We start from the raw sequence: 15,590 nt of genomic DNA on the forward strand, positions 1-15,590 counted from the left end.
ACAAATAATTCTAGAAAATGATAAATCTAGAACATGTAGAACATTCAAATTATCCTACAAATCTTGGATCTAATAAACATGTGAATTAACTAGGATCTAGAAAATAATGAACATGTATATTAGACTAGAAAAGTAGAAAATAACTAGCATGTCAATTTTAACTAAACAATTTAAAACCTCATGAGCATGCAAATTATATTATAACACTATACAATAAGGAAGCATGCAAATCATGGTAGGAAATTAGGAATCATGCTCATATAATAAAATTATACTAGAAACAAATAAGCATGCAAATTATGCCAAATCTAGAAATAAAAAGCATTCTTATTAAATTGAAAAAGTAGAACATAACATTGCATATATTGATTTACTAAACTAAATATGAATTTCTAATCACGAATTCCAAGGGGTGAAACAGTGGGCTATTCAGAAACTGTTTCAATTATATTTAATATTATTAACAGACAGTGCCGTATTTTACAATAATAAACAACTAGCATGCTAATTAAACAAACTTGCACATAATACAATGAGCAGTAGACTATTTCTTTATATAAATAAATTCAAATTATTAATCCTTATACACACACAGTAATAGTGAACTATCCTAGGGAAAAACTATAAGTAATACGGTACTATTTGAAGCAAAACATAGAACTAGTGTTGTCACGCCCCAAACTTGCCCCTAAAAGTTTGGGCATGACCTACACAGAAACGGACGCATAACCTGGTATACATATCATATGGGGCCTGAACGGAAGCATTTACCAATAAAAATTAACATAAATAAAAGAACTGCATCCATTGAGCGACCACTATCATGCCAGGATCACAGACAGAACATTAGGCAAATAAACATACAGTGACGTGAACCAGAGAGTTAGTTATGTACATATATATATATACAGACCCAACCCTTAGAATTGGGCGTAAAACAACATGGACAGGCAAAGGAATTATATATACATCAACCTTAAGGAAACAATCAGAGTGTAAAATCAAAAGTTTAGCAAAAAGGCTGCCTTCACTTAAGTGCCTGGATACTCTGAGGTTGACAAAAGAGGCACGGATGCCATGGGTTAAAACTGACCTCCAGGTGGAGTGCCTACAGAAACAGACATAAGACAAAGTGAGTCAAGCTCAGTGAACAGTAGTACATAAAAAATTTAAAGATTAACTTAATTTACTTACAATGTACACATTTCTCTAATTAGATAAGTAAATGCAAAAATCCTGTGGTTAGTCTGATTCTGTACACATTTCAGAACAGTCTTCTCGGTTCATAACTTCATAGGTTGGCCCTTGGCCTGATGGGTTCACACATTCACAAATTAGCCCTTGGCTTAACTTAGATGCATAACTTCACAAATTGGCCCTCGGCCTTTGAGATTCATAGCTTCACAAGTTACAGATTCATACTTCATAAGTTGGCCCTCGGCCTCATAATTTCAGAATTCACAAGTTGGCCCTCGGCCTCATAAGTTCACAAATTCACAAAGTGGCCCTCGGCCTCATAAGTTCACAAATTCACAAAGTGGCCTTCGGCCTCCTAAGTTCACAAATTATACCTTTCATATCTTCACAAATTATATCTTTCATAAGTTCACAAGTTATTCCTTTCATATCATCACAAATTATATCTTTCATAAGTTCACAAGTTATTCCTTCCATATCTTCACAAATTATATCTTTCATAAGTTCACAAGTTATTCCTTTCATATCATCACAAATTATATCTTTCATAAGTTCACATAACCGGGTGACCCATAAAGGGACCAAATTGGCTTTAAGCCCAGTTCTTGTATGTATGGACTCAAGAGGTGGTTCGCATTGCAGCACTTAGTTTCGTACTAGGAATCAATAGTTCTTGAAGACTGAACAATTCATATTATGTCATAGCATAAACAAAGTGAATAAACATAACATAATAATGCCAGGTTCATACAAATACCGTTCACAATGATGCACATAAATTTCCCTTTATGATTCATTACATGTAGCCATAGTCATCTTACATATAACAAAGTATTAATAATAATTATTTACAGAAACACATGTGTCGTTACAGTACTATTCATGGGGATAGAACAATTCGCACCATAACGTGAGTCATATAACAATGTTATTGATATTCAATTCTTTGACGTATAAGGAAACCCATGGTTCTGTTCGATTTTCATTTCGTTAATCCATTTTAGGCAAATGTCTATGTCATAAAACATGTATCGAACTAAATAAGGCTGTAGGAGTCCAGGATAGGACGTTCAAAATATCATGTTCCCATTAAGTGGGGTTTATATTCATTATCCCTTCTTGCCAACCAGTTGCATAATATTAATAATTCTTGTGCGGAGTTATAGGTAATTTACAGGTTATTATACATTAAGGATAACCATTAACCATAACCAGAATGTAGAGTAGTTTCAGCGTCATACCGAAGTGGACATAATCTTCCAATGTTCTCACCGATCCCTAAACAACATAAATGCTTACAAAGAACAGTGCGTTAACAATAAGAATTATTTACGGTAAGTAAATGTACGATTGCAAAACTACTACTCACAGTGATCGGTTCCCGGTGGTAATAGGACGATATCCTCGTCTCGACCTACAAGTACAGTGCACAACACATAATATGAGATTATACTCGCTCATTTACTTATTCTCTTTGATCATTCAATCAATTAGCCATGGTGGTACCAAGCTCATTATTTCTTAATAAGTTATACTCCATGTCACAGAAACAGGAGAAATCAATGGAAAATGGTTTAGGTGAAGAAATGGTATAAAATTAGTTGACAGAAAGTGAACAGTCGTCACTAATTTGGGCATAACTATTTTTGTATTTAGAATTTGGGAGTGAGACCACTTCCATTGGAAACTAGATTTCCGGGGCTTGATTTTAGGCTCAAGAATCACTCAAAACGGAGCCCCGAGGCAAAAGATATGCTTATTCAAAGATGGCTGGACAAAGCTGTCTCCTGCACGTGCGGGAAACAGGGCCGCACGTGCGGCTCTGGGCAGTGTGTAGTCCGAAAATGGCTCTTTTTGCTCCAACACTTGGTTTTTCCATTTTTAAGCTTGGTTCTTAACATAAATCACTCAAAAACATGTAGAATTGCCCTATAACATGATAAACTAACATCAACCAAGTGTAATTTCATTTCAAACAATTCAATCTTTGTCTCAAAGTTCAAGATTAATGCTTAATCTTTCATGATCTTCAAGGTTCTTAAAAACACAACCCACAACCCACAAATTCACATGATTCTTGCATAATCTAAAGTTTATTTCATGATATCCATGAGCTTGAGCTCCACTCATAAACAAAATTAAAGAACTCAATTTCTAATTCCTCAAATTAGCTCAAGTAAATACATAGATAAACCTTAACCCAAAATGGGTTTAAATCTTCCAAGATCTCTATGATTTTACCAAATTGATACTTTAAACACAAGATTTCAAGATAGATTTTCATACCTAACTCAATCTTTGTCTATCTCTTAGCTCTCTTCAATTCCTCCAAGTCCCATGGGTGATCTTCTTTCTTTCCTTCAATTCTCTTCCATCATCTTCAAAGCTTCCATGGATGTTGAGAAAATTGACACTCTTCCCTCTCTCCCTTTCACGGTTTCCTCTCTCTCTCTTTAGATATTTTGTTTTTTTGACTCCAAAAGTATGAGTTCACCACTTATATAACTCATACACACCTATATATTTAATTATACAAGCTTTATCACAAATAAGGAGGGCCAAACACGCCCTTACGAATCGCGAAAAATTAAATTTCAATTAAACTTTCCAGATGACTCTAAAAATTATGATGATCATAAATATGTCCCCTATTCTGGTTTCTGAAGCCTCTAAGGCCTTCAATTTGCAGTACAAAGTTAACCACCCAAACGCACATTAACAAATTAGACAAATTAGATTTCTAATATGTTTCCCAAATAGTTCTAAAAAGTTTCATTAACACATCCAAGTCCTCAATTGTGATTTCTGAACCCGTAAAGGTCGGTAATTTCAATTTTACAGTCGTGGCTCAACAAATAATTCCTCAATTTGAACACATATCAATAAATCAAAATTCCTCAATTTGAACACATATCAATAAATCAAAATGCATTAACCCAATAGGCCGTAAAGGTAATCTCTAATACGGATTTTGGGGTCGTTACATCCTCCCCACCTTAAAAAGTTTGGTCCTCCAAACTTGATTCACCCTGCCACAAGTCCAGTTTCGTCTTGGGTACACAACATTTCTCAATTATTTAACAATTCACAATCCTATATTGTCAATTTCAATGGAGTTTGCTCCAAGAGTCACAAGTAATTCATCTTTACTAGCTAATTGGTAATCCAATTAATAAAAATACTCAATATCATCAAAACATCATCTCATTATTCATGAATCTTGTACATTTCAATTTATTACTCACAGAAATGAATTCATTCGAGTATTCGATTGCATGCAACTCATAAGCTATTAAACATAATTCAAATTCTTTAGGTTCACAACAATCCCCATTATCGTAATTCCTCAAAGGTTAAGGAGACATTTACTACATACTCACGTTTCAAAGGCATATGCTTCTTACAACAATTAAATTTAGAATAACACATATGTTCTAAATCAACGACTTCGTGACTTCTATCTTACCTGTTATAAATTATCAGTTCAAATCAAATTTCTAACAGACTCCAAAGAACAGCTCAAATCCCATATCAAGGAATTACATGTTCAGGGTAAATTATTAGTAAAATCAAATACGGCTCAAACCTTTATGGTTAACAGGCATTAATAGTTCGTATACAAATCTCAGCACTTGGTAATTCCTATAATAGAAGTCACTTAGTGATAAGCTGGTAACCCAAGCTATACATCATTTCAACAGACATGAATAAGTCGCGTAGGCATGTAGTCTCTAGCTTCACAATTGTTCTTCATATTTTCCATTTTCGAAAACACAACAAAATCATTTCGTTATATGGATTTAAAACCATATATACTAATTCGTAACAAGATCAGAATGATGGGAAGAAGAATCCCAATCAATATCGTTAATTCTTCACAGTATTACTTCTAAATACAGTAACACAAAGAGAAATCAAGTAGTTATGACTATACCAAAGTAAATAACCTATAGTGTTATAAATTCACGCAAACATACCATTGTAGACACTTGGTCATACCGTCATAAATTCAATCGAACATTAAATACAACTATAACAACCATTATTTTGAGCAAAGGGAGCCACTCAAAACAAAGTCAAAAATCAAATTCAAAATCATGCTTGATTAATCCGTCATAACCGTAAGGTCATAGATTTCCTTAAGTTTACAGTATTCACATCCATCCAGATTCCATATTGGCTTGAAATTCAACAATTTAGCGACGAAATAATTTGACCACTTAATATCAGAGTTAGAACACTTAGCCAGATCAGTTTAATAAAACAATAAATCAATTCGGAATCACGTCGCACATATTATACAAATCAATATAAGTACACCGGAGGAGGTAAATGTCCAGTACATATCGTTAACTCACCATCAATATAGAATATGCCCATGCCCACTCTTCTTCTTCTTCTTCTTCTTCTTCTTCTTCTTCTTTTTTTTTTTTTTTTTTCTAAAGTTCACAGTGTCGTGCAGAACAATTGCAATATCTAACATTTGCACATTTACGCAGAAGTATATCACAGAAATGATTTCTCAATCTTAAGTCATTAGTATACAGAGACAGAATTTTTAATTCTTACAGTAACTTATCCGTTTATCAATCATTTAGTTTGATCTCGAAGTAGTCCATAACTGTCTATCTTGTTACAAGTCTCATGTAAACAGACACGTAATGTGGGTAAGGTCCTTCATGTCGTTCAACCATTCTTTATAAGAAATCCTGATTACGGATTACAGTTTACACATAACAAAATAGATTACGGATAACAGAGTTAGCTTTCAGATTTCAACTTCAAATTTCATATTACAGATTTCAGATCGCAGGTTTCCATAAACAAATTACACAATTCTAACAGGGGTCATCATATGCCTAACTTATTCTTATAGCCAATCGTACTCAACACAATTTCAGTTAGCACACAAACACATTTTATCAAAATACTCATGTGTAGTAATTGCTCGAAATCACAGATCTAAACATTGTTGTGGCAAAGAGGACTATATCATTTTCTTTAGTCTTAGAAATATTCCATACTTAGAGTTTAATCACTTCACCTAAACAGATGGTAAGTAACTTCCAATCCACAAATAACAACCGATACCTTACATCTTATTTAATCATTGACAAATGGATTGTCTTACCGATCAGCTCGAACCCTTACCACGCTTCTGCAGTGTAATTCTGTTGATTTAATCGCATCTGCATGTCTTATCATGTTCTACATAACAATCATTCACAATATACACAAAGAATATATAATGGACATGGGTTATAATCGTTAGTGTTAACAGAGTACATTTAACGTTGCTATCAATTTTTCCATTTTCATTCAAAATGTCATGCATGATGCCTAAGTCTTTTCTAGACACCATAAGGCTCAATGGACTCGTGTATAAGATAGCAACTCGTGCTCTGATACCACTTGTCACGCCCCAAACTTGCCCCTAAAAGTTTGGGCATGACCTACACAGAAACGGACGCATAACCTGGTATACATATCATATGGGGCCTGAACGGAAGCATTTACCAATAAAAATTAACATAAATAAAAGAACTGCATCCATTGAGCGACCACTATCATGCCAGGATCACAGACAGAACAAAAGGAAAATAAACATACAATGACGTGCACCAGAGAGTTAGTTATGTACATATATATATATACAGACCCAGCCCTTAGAATTGGGCGTAAAACAACATGGACAGGCAAAGGAATTATATATACATCAACCTTAAGCAAACAATCAGAGTGTAAAATCAAAAGTTTAGCAAAAAGGCTGCCTTCACTTAAGTGCCTGGATACTCTGAGGTTGACAAAAGAGGCACAGATGCCATGGGTTAAAACTGACCTCCAGGTGGAGTGCCTACAGAAACAGACATAAGACAAAGTGAGTCAAGCTCAGTGAACAGTAGTACATAAACAATTTAAAGATTAACTTAATTTACTTACAATGTACACATTTCTCTAATTAGATAAGTAAATGCAAAAATCCTGTGGTTAGTCTGATTCTGTACACATTTCAGAACAGTCTTCTCGGTTCATAACTTCATAGGTTGGCCCTTGGCCTGATGGGTTCACACATTCACAAATTAGCCCTTGGCTTAACTTAGATGCATAACTTCACAAATTGGCCCTCGGCCTTTGAGATTCATAGTTTCACAAGTTACAGATTCATACTTCATAAGTTGGCCATCGGCCTCTTAATTTCAGAATTCACAAGTTGGCCCTCGGCCTCATAAGTTCACAAATTCACAAAGTGGCCCACGGCCTCATAAGTTCACAAATTCACAAAGTGGCCCTCGGCCTCATAAGTTCACAAATTATACCTTTCATGTCTTCACAAATTATATCTTTCATAAGTTCACAAGTTATTCCTTTCATATCATCACAAATTATATCTTTCATAAGTTCACAAGTTATTCCTTTCATATCTTCACAAATTATATCTTTCATAAGTTCACAAGTCATTCCTTTCATATCATCACAAATTATATCTTTCATAAGTTCACATAACCGGGTGACCCATAAAGGGACCAAATTGGCTTTAAGCCCAGTTCTTGTATGTATGGACTCAAGAGGTGGTTCGCATTGCAGCACTTAGTTTCGTACTAGGAATCAATAGTTCTTGAAGACTGAACAATTCATATTATGTCATAGCATAAACGAAGTGAATAAACATAACATAATAATGCCAGGTTCATACAAATACCGTTCACAATGATGCACATAAATTTCCCTTTATGATTCATTACATGTAGCCATAGTCATCTTACATATAACAAAGTATTCATAATAATTATTTACAGAAACACATGTGTCGTTACAGTACTATTCATAGGGATAGAACAATTCGCACCATAACGTGAGTCATATAACAATGTTATTGATATTCAATTCTTTGACGTATAAGGAAACCCATGGTTCTGTTCGATTTTCATTTCGTTAATCCATTTTAAGCAGATGTCTATGTCATAAAACATGTATCGAACTAAATAAGGCTGTAGGAGTCCAGGATAGGACGTTCAAAATATCATGTTCCCATTAAGCGAGGTTTATATTCATAATCCCTTCTTGCCAACCAGTTGGATAATATTAATAATTCTTGTGCGGAGTTATAGGTAATTTACAGGTTATTATACATTAAGGATAACCATTAACCATAACCAGAATGTAGAGTAGTTTCAGCGTCATACCGAAGTACACATAATCTTTCAATGTTCTCACCGATCCCTAAACAACATAAATGCTTAAAAAGAACAGTGCGTTAACAATAAGAATTATTTACGGTAAGTAAACGTACGATTGCAGAACTACTACTCACAGTGATCGGTTCCCGGTGGTAATAGGACGATATCCTCGTCTCGACCTACAAGTACAGTGCACAACACATAATATGAGATTATACTCGCTCATTTACTTATTCTCTTTGATCATTCAATCAGTTAGCCATGGTGGTACCAAGCTCATTATTTATTAATAAGTTATACTCCATGTCACAGAAACAGGAGAAATCAATGGAAAATGGTTTAGGTGAAGAAATGGTATAAAATTAGTTGACAGAAAGTGAACAGTCGTCACTAATTTGGGCATAACTATTTTTGTATTTAGAATTTGGGAGTGAGACCACTTCCATTGGAAACTAGACTTCCGGGGCTTGATTTTAGGCTCAAGAATCACTCAAAACGGAGCCCCGAGGCAAAAGATATGCTTATTCAAAGATGGCTGGACAAAGCTGTCTCCCGCACGTGCGGGAAACAGGGCCGCACGTGCGGCTCTGGGCAGTGTGTAGTCCGAAAATGGCTCTTTTTGCTCCAACACTTTGTTTTTCCATTTTTAAGCTTGGTCCTTAACATAAATCACTCAAAAACATGTAGAATTGCCCTATAACATGATAAACTAACATCAACCAAGTGTAATTTCATTTCAAACAATTCAATCTTTGTCTCAAAGTTCAAGATTAATGCTTAATCTTTCATGATCTTCAAGGTTCTTAAAAACACAACCCACAACCCACAAATTCACATGATTCTTGCATAATCTAAAGTTTATTTCATGATATCCATGAGCTTGAGCTCCACTCATAAACAAAATTAAAGAACTCAATTTCTAATTCCTCAAATTAGCTCAAGTAAATACATAGATAAACCTTAACCCAAAATGGGTTTAAATCTTCCAAGATCTCTATGATTTTACCAAATTGATACTTTAAACACAAGATTTCAAGATAGATTTTCATACCTAACTCAATCTTTGTCTATCTCTTAGCTCTCTTCAATTCCTCCAAGTCCCATGGGTGATCTTCTTTCTTCCCTTCAATTCTCTTCCATCATCTTCAAAGCCTCCATGGATGTTGAGAAAATTGACACTCTTCCCTCTCTCCCTTTCACGGTTTCCTCTCTCTCTCTTTAGATATTTTGTTTTTTTGACTCCAAAAGTATGAGTTCACCACTTATATAACTCATACACACCTATATATTTAATTATACAAGCTTTATCACAAATAAGGAGGGCCAGACACACCCTTACGAATCGCGAAAAATTAAATTTCAATTAAACTTTCCAGATGACTCTAAAAATTATGATGATCATAAATATGTCCCCTATTCTGGTTTCTGAAGCCTCTAAGGCCTTCAATTTGCGGTACAAAGTTAACCACCAAAACGCACATTAACAAATCAGACAAATTAGATTTCCAATTATGTTTCCCAAATAGTTCTAAAAAGTTTCATTAACACATCCAAGTCCTCAATTGTGATTTCTGAACCCGTAAAGGTCGGTAATTTCAATTTTACAGTCATGGCTCAACAAATAATTCCTCAATTTGAACACATATCAATAAATCAAAATGCATTAACCCAATAGGCCGTAAAGGTAATCTCTACTACGGATTTTGGGGTCGTTACAAGTGTAATACATTAATCTATTACATATTACATATGAATCTATTTAGTTTCATGAGAAACATATAATCTGTTTTAAGATTGTTGTACAAATTGTGTATTTAGATTAAAATAAACATTTTCATATTTAACAATTTAAATCACAAAATAAGAAATCATGAAACTAAATCATACTAGAGATTACAACATGATGAACATAAATATATATCAAACTAAAATATTGAAATAAGACAAGGAAGTAAACCGAAACCTATGTGATACCGCAGTCTCCTTAAAATAGATTTGTCGCCTCACTGTGGATGCTAAAGGTATGTCAGCGTCTGTTTCTCAGGATACGATGGTTTAGAATCCGCTAACACAGAATCACCTTCTGTTTAGCTCCAACAAACTGACAATGGCAACACTTTCTCACAAAGGAAGAATAATAATATAGGAGCAAATTGACTATAATATGGAGCAAAGAATTTCTGTGTAGAAAACCAAAGAGATTAGTCTCCTTTTATACACAATGGTGAAAAGATGAGGAGCCTCCCAGCCATGAAGGGCGGCAACAAATGCAGTCAAACCTGACCAATTAATACACACAATATAAACATATGTGTATGTCCATATCAGCAACCACCTAACAAGCTTAGCCCAAAAAGATTAGGTTGATGGGCTACCAATGGCCCAGCCCAAACCTAAGCCAACCCATTGCCTCAAGTCCCAAGATCTAAGACCCACGGACCCTGACCCGGACTTGGACCTGGCCTGGGTGGGCAGGCCGCGCTCCTGTGCGTGCGGCAATTTTTGCATCGCCAACTTGGACTATAATTTGGACCCAAGCCCATCTGTGAAACATACATAACTCCATTCCTTCGAAAAATTTAAATGCCGTAAAGGGCTCATGTCCTTATCAAAAACTTGTGATTTAAATATCTATCAATGATTTCCTCTACAATCAATGTGGGATAGGTAGTTATATACTATTCCCAATACCTCATTTATGATGCCAACTTTATAAGACAATTTCTCATTCAATTCCTAATGGTTTTTGTTCATTCTTTTTATGGTATAAATATTTTGTTACAAATAATCTAAACCCATTTGATTCCACATCAACCGATGGTTGGGACCTACTTTAATTTCACATTAAAGCCACCATAAAGCCATTTTTTCCAACATATTCATCCAGAAAAACTAGGAGCAAAATATATTAGCAACACATTATGTTCACATCTTTATGTACATCTCCCCTCTATCTTAGAGGAGGTGGAGTAGTAAATTGTTTAGATTGTAACAATAGCCTGGAGTATACCTCTTGTAAACTTGTATATTTCATTATTTTATTTTATGACACCCACCCAAAAAAATATATATATAGTCACATCTTCACTTTTTACTTGCTAAAATATAAAAGAAATGCTTTCTTTATTTTGTCTAATTCTTTTTTTTAATCTGTATATTCCAATGCTATTCTTTATTTTACTTATTTATAGACACAAATTGTTTAAAGTGCCTTCTAAGGCTCTTCAAATATAGCTAGTCTTGAAGAATTTTGTTAATAACTATTGTAATAACTAACTCGTTGGAGTAATTAAAATATGATGAGGCTAGCTATAATAACTAATGTGTCTCATTTAAAGAGTCCCTTAGAGATGCTCTAAGCAAGTAGTATAATAATTTTATAACAATGTAGTTCGTTTAAAACTAGGGCAAACACAATAGTTGTGTTTAGTTTCATTCGTTGGTTCTATGTATGTGGGGCTTACAACACCAACAAAACATAATCAAATACATATATATTTTGTGTTGGGTTTGACTTTTTTTTTTTTATTTTTTGATGAGAAAAATGAAACTTTATTGATGAAGAGAGCAATACATGCAAGAAACTTACATCAACAAACTAGGAAGTGCAAAAAGCATCAAACGTTGCCCTTAACAATCCCAACTAGGTTGGCACCACTAAGAAAGCACAATCATTTGCAAGAACTTGACCTAAGATTGGTGAGAAATGAATCAAGAGGAACCAAAAGAAAGATAGAAAAAAACAAAAAATAGAACAACAAAACCAACAACAGCAGAGCAACCAACCAGTAGCAACATACAACATCGGACTTGATTGCTTGTAGAAGGAAACAAAGGTGGTGATAATAGTAATGTATCCTTGTGTTGTCGACAAGGGCTTCTTCAAGTGATAATGTAGCATTATTTGCCTCATCAATCCAGTAGTAAGATACCATTATCAGCAACAATACAGTAGCATCATCTCCTTTAAACCAACACCAAACCATACAACAGTGCACCAAAACATATAGCAGCAAGATACCAAAAACCAGAGAAAGAACAAAGAAAATAAAACAACAACCAAGAACATCAAACCAGCAGCAGTGCACCAAGGCATGCCAGCAGCAAAACATACAGTAGCAAGATACCAAAAACTAGAGAAAGAACAAAGAAAACAGAACAACAACCAGAACATGAAACCAGGAGCAGTGCACCAAGACAGCACCATCAACTCCCTTGTGTCATAGTTTCTACAAACAGTAACAGACCTGCTTCAGATTAAAGATAACATCTTGCACTGAGTACTTAAACTCTTTCAAAAAATAAGAAGCCCACATAGTAACTCTAACCTTTACCAACTCATCCAAATAATTCAAATCTGGTTGTGCCTCATTAAATAAACACCCGTTCTTGATTTTCCACATTGACCACATAACTGCTAATGGGATTGTCTTCCAAATCTCCTTCACCTTTTTCTTCATGTTTGTACTTGACCACCAATGTAATAATTCCTCCACTGAACTAGGAATAACCCCACTCAAGTTCCATCAATGCACAATATTAGCCCAAATTCTCTAGACCATAGGACAGTGAAATAGAACATGGTTCAGAGACTCCATCTCAGATTTACTGACATTTGAACTCAACACACCAATCCTTTGCAAAAACTCTGAGGATTTGATCCTACCTCTCCAAGCTAACCAACTCAAAAATTGTACTTTGGGAGGAGCTAAATTATTCCAAATACTTTTAGTAACAGTAATAGCTGGCCCTTTACATGCTTCCAACCACTTCCAGATTGATGCCACAGTAAAAGCTCCAGAGGAGTGAGCTAGCCATGAGCAAGAGTCTTCAACCCCTTCATTTAGCCTAGGTGCATTCTATAATAGATCATTAAGTTTCAGCACCTGCTCCTCTTCCCAAGCAAAAAGAGGCCTTCTAAAGTCAAGATTCCAGTCACTATCCACTCCTCTTCTATGGAAAAAATAAAACAAAATGCCATCTTTTTCAACTGACAAAGTGAACAATCTAAGGAATTTCACACTCAGACTTTGATTGTTAAACCACCTGTCAACCCAGAATTGTAATCTTCTTCCATTACCAACAACTAACTTGAAATTTTGCAAAAAGAAATCATGCAAGGTAGGATTTGCTGAAGCCACTAATAATATGTCCTGCCAGAGATTAGACATCAACGCTGAACCTACTACTAGTGGGTTCCATCTGCCACCGAAACGTCCATACTTACTACAAACTGCTTGTTTGCACAAAGCTGAAACCTTTTTGTCATACCTACACCACCATTTAATTAATAGGCACTCATTAACCTGACTTAGAGTTCTCACACCTAACCTACCTTGAATTTTGCTTAGACAAACCTCCTTCCAACAGACTAAGTGCATTTTTTTCCTAATTTCAGATCCTTCCCACAGAAAATTTGCTTGAATTTTGTCTAAAGATTTTGCAATACCCACTGGCAGCTTAAAGATGGATAGGAAATAGATTTGCAAGCTTAACAAAATGGACTTTATCAGAGTTAATCTTCCTGCAAAAGACAAATACCTCCTCTTCCATGAAGCTAACTTGCTCTTGAACTTATCCACCACTGGTTTTCATGTACTCATCCTCCTTGGATTTGCTCCTAATGATAGCCCCAGATAGTTCATTGGCAACTTTTGGGTAAGGCAGTTAAGTTTTGTTGCAAAAACTTTCACTAAATCATCTTGAACACCTACCCACACATTGTACTTTTATGAAAATTTATTTTGAGACCTGACATCAACTCGAAGCATCTTAATATTCTTTTCACAACAACAATTTCCTCCCAATCACCTTCACAAAATATAATAGTATCATTAGCAAACTGCAATTGTAATAGCATCAATTCATTTGGCCCAACTTTTACTCCTCTAAGAAAGCCCTCTTATTTTCCTCTTTCCATAGGAATATTGAGATCCTCAGCTACAATATTAAAGACGAAAGGTGAAAGTAGGTCACCTTCCCTGAGGCCTTTCATGGGGGAAAACTCCGATGTAGGTGATCCATTGACTAGCACTGATATTCTAGCTGTAGATAAACAAGTCTTCATCCATCCCACCCATTTGTCACCAAAACCAAAATTGGTCATCATCGAATACAAGAACTTCTAATTTATTGAGTCGTATGCATTCTTAAAGTCTAACTTTAGGATGATTCCTTTCTTTTTTGACCTTCTCCACCAATCCACCACTTCATTGGCAATTAGGACTCCACGAAAATAAATCTTCCACTAAGAAATACTGTTTAAACTTCACTAATGATCCTGGATAAAACCTGCTGCAACCTTCTTGATAAGACTTTAGCTATTATTTTGTACATAGAGCTAATCAAACTAATTGGTCTATAATCACACAAGCCCACACGATTTTCCTTCTTAGGAATTAAGGTAATAAATGAACTATTCACTCCTTTGGCCAACTACCATTAGAGTGGAACTCATTTATCATCTGCACAATCTCCCCTTTCATGATGACCCAACATTTTTGAATGCACTACAGGAAATATGGGGTTAGGTGGCATTTTTTTAACGGCGTTTTTTAAAACACCACTGTTTCTAACATTTAACGGCGTTTTATAAACGCCTTATTTTTCTGTAATTGAAGCGGCGCCGTTTCAAAAATCAAAGACGTTTTTTAAACGCCTTGGAATGGCTTTTGTTCAACGCCCTCCTTCTCTCCTGTTTCACCTTTATTTTGAATATGATAAGCAAGTATAAGCAAAAATCTCACTCTCACTCTTGCGCTCTCACTCTCACTTTCGCGCTCTCTCTCTCTCTCTCTCTCTCTCTCTCTCTCTCTCTCTCTCTCTCTCTCTCGCCCTCTCTGCGCTGTCTAACATCTTTCAAAATCGAACTCAGAGCCATTTCAAAGTTCTCTCTCAAAATCGATTCAGATCGGTGATTCATCAGAGCCATTTTGAAGTTCTCTCTCAAAATCGAATCAGATCGGTGAGCTACTCTCTCTCTCTCTCCCCCTCTCTCTCTCTCTCTCTCTGTGTGTTGTCTAAACCCTAGTTATCTCTGTCAGTTCAGCTCTGTGATTCAAAGATTCAGCTTTGTAATTTTACTCACAATTCACTTGAATTTGTTGTTGCTTTGACAAGCTGATTTGTTGTACATTTTGCATGTATAATTTAAATGTTAATGGTTTTGTACAGTCGATCTGGCCTTTTTATCAAATTAGATATGCTTGGTCTAAT

General features: G+C 35.2%; 1 long non-coding RNA gene across 1 annotated transcript; it reads right to left on the reverse strand.

Annotated features, from left to right (window-relative positions):
* Positions 1-780: 780 nt before the first annotated feature.
* Positions 781-3,912, reverse strand: LOC114279771 (uncharacterized). Its single transcript, XR_014363132.1, has 3 exons — positions 3,484-3,912; positions 2,567-2,611; positions 781-1,108 (listed from the first exon to the last, which is right to left on the reverse strand). It is a non-coding gene; the product is annotated as an uncharacterized LOC114279771 (long non-coding RNA).
* Positions 3,913-15,590: the final 11,678 nt, after the last annotated feature.

This window comes from Camellia sinensis, chromosome 3, assembly GCF_055761805.1.
Source record: "Camellia sinensis isolate YWXY chromosome 3, ASM5576180v1, whole genome shotgun sequence".
Taxonomy (NCBI): domain Eukaryota; kingdom Viridiplantae; phylum Streptophyta; class Magnoliopsida; order Ericales; family Theaceae; genus Camellia; species Camellia sinensis.